Source organism: Fopius arisanus, unplaced genomic scaffold, assembly GCF_000806365.1.
Source record: "Fopius arisanus strain USDA-PBARC FA_bdor unplaced genomic scaffold, ASM80636v1 scaffold00067, whole genome shotgun sequence".
Lineage (NCBI taxonomy): Eukaryota > Metazoa > Arthropoda > Insecta > Hymenoptera > Braconidae > Fopius > Fopius arisanus.
Window position 1 is genome coordinate 551,775 of NW_011887806.1, and position 2,813 is coordinate 554,587.

Sequence of the window (2,813 nt, forward strand, 5' to 3'; positions counted from 1 at the left end):
CTCTCTTTCTCTCTATCATTCCTTTTTGTGTGCTTATTGGCGAATGCGAATTGCGACCCCGATTGAAAATCCGGAATCGTCCGATAAATTAATAAACACCTCACCCACCAGCTCTGCGTATTTTCATTTGCACATCGAATCAAGCCCTTCCCGTCTGTATATTCACTTTTCACTCGTATTTGATGCCTTTTGATTGGCCCAATTGTCGAACGATGATTATTGGTTATATTTACCTTCCATATTCCAGAGTTATACTTTTTACCAGAAATTCTTTTCAACTGATCGAGGGATGAAGGACAGTTGATTACTCGGCATTCGGCGGATTTTCGATAATTGGAATTTTATTGTTCTCTTTGTGACTTTTGATTTTGTTAAGGGTTCATTTGTCTTGATCATTGCGTGCGGACTTGGCGTATTGATTCGGTTGGATTAATTGAAAGTTATTTCGTTGCTAGATCCAAAAAGCGTCTGCCCAGAAGTTTCTTCATTTCAGTTTCGAATTTTTCAACACTGGATACACATTATTTTTTCGTCAATCTAATTGACTTCAGATCGGAGATCGGCAACTGATATTATTTTTCCAATGTTTGTATTTTTATTTCGAATTATTTTTTCCGTTGAATTAACTCCCAAATTTTTAAAAATTCAGTTGAAATTTCAATTTTTCAAATTTCTGTTTTTCTATATTTTTTATATATTAATATCTCAGAATTGAGGGAAGATGCGAAAAATTTTGTTCCTACATTTTTTATAGAAAAACATTAGGGCTACAAAAAAGGTATCTATAAAAATATCCGTATCTGACTCCAATCTCGAGATATCATCTGAAAACTGGCCTTGAAAAAAATGCAGTCCAGTTCAATTTTTCAATTTTCATGAGATAACATTTTTTCAAGTCAATTCAGTGAGGAATCATTCGTTGGGTGAAAGTAATGTTCTGAAAATGGTTGAACGCCAGTTTTTCGAGTGATAAAAACATCACAACAGGAATACGATAGCGAGTGGTTGATGTTAAAATCCATCTGTTATGCCTCGTCATGGAAAAAACAGAACGCAAAACCCCTCTAAATCACTGGACAATTTCATCGATAAGATCAGTAGACACCTGGCAAGAAACCCCCGACGATAACACGAGCTGAGAAAGGAAATGGGTAAGAACGGGAGTCACGTACGCACGATTTCCGGAAATTCGTCATTTATCTGTTCATCCCTTGGAGCGGTTGCCCCATTCGTCCCTTTCTCCCATTCCAAGTTTTGTCAGAGATACTTGGGGTAATGGAGACTATAGAAATGGAGAGATCCAGATTAAGTGATACCGGGAATCCCCCAAGGCAAGGAGATTGTTAATTTTTTTATGACAATTCGAATTTTAACTGAATTTCTTATTGATTTCTGGATGGCTAGATCATTATTTTCGCGATAAACAATCTTCTTATTTTTACGTGGAAAAAAAAATTATTATTGTTTTTCAATTTATTGCGCTACGCGAAACGATAATAATTTTTGAATTTTTTGAATTATTGGTTTTCATGAAATTTTTCAGAATTTCTGTTTTGAAATGTTAACTGTTTATTATCGCTAATTAATAAAAAAAATGGGACAGTTATTGGTTTGGATAATTGAACAAAAGGTTTTGCAATTTGTAGTGAGTAGTTGAGAAAATTTTTGGTTTAAAAATAAAAAAAAATCAACAGTTCGCAAATTTTTCAAATAAAATTCATTTGAGGTAGAACCCATTATCTAATGCAACAAAAAAAAAATTAAATCGATTGCGCATTTTGTTCTCGAGGAATAATTACAGAAAGTTAATAAATGGACATAATTAAGAATAGTTACAATGGAGATTTATTTATATTATTCAATAAACATTCATATAGAGTTTCATCCTAAGACCACACAGACGGCATCTCCAAGAAATAATTATCTAAAAGTATAATAAATATAAATTTACGTAGGTCTGTAATATGATCGTATTCTTTTTGCTCTTTTCAATACTGTCAAAAGATTGTGCTTTAATCTGGACCGTTTTATATGGCATAAACTTTTTGCCGGGACTGTAGCGCGACAACAACCTTAACCTAACCTTCACGTCGAGGCTTAACCTTCGAATATTGAATATTTGAAAATAATAACAGAGTGTTCGACTGAATTTACATTTCCTCTGGATTACACATCGGGAGGGTAGAATTGGGGTGGATTTTTCATCCTCGTGGATTATCGACGCCTGCGCGGAAATGCCAACCGGCAATAACCGCGAACGCCGGTTCCGTCTGTTTAGTTCAGTTGCGTCTCAACGTCGGATCTGGAGACGCGTCTTTCGTCTCCCAATGAAAATTCAAAATTCTCCACTGCCACATGACCTGCCATTACCTGATTTCCTTACAAATTCATGATAAAATTCAAAAATTCGGCGGTAAATTCCCGTCCCGTCAGATTCCTAGTCAAAATCATTTCCAAATTTTCTGATATGAAAATATTCGGCAATTGACGGATTTCCGGAATAAACAAATACACCGTGGCTTTTTGAATACTTTGTGGTGCTTTTTGGGGAATGGAATGCGGAATATTTATTTGAGCCATGAATAGTGTCGATGAAAATTCTAATCGGATTGTTTGATAACGTTTTAATCGTTGTAAATGCATCCACGTGAGACACGTGCAGTCTAAACGGATATGTGAAAATGTGGTTGTGGAGATCAGTGAAAATTTTACGTATTTGTGTACTTCTTGTTTTCATGGGGCGCAGTGATGGGTATTTGAATATTTTCATCAGTCAGTCTCAAGTCATGAAGCTCTTGGGTAAGTCAAACTGC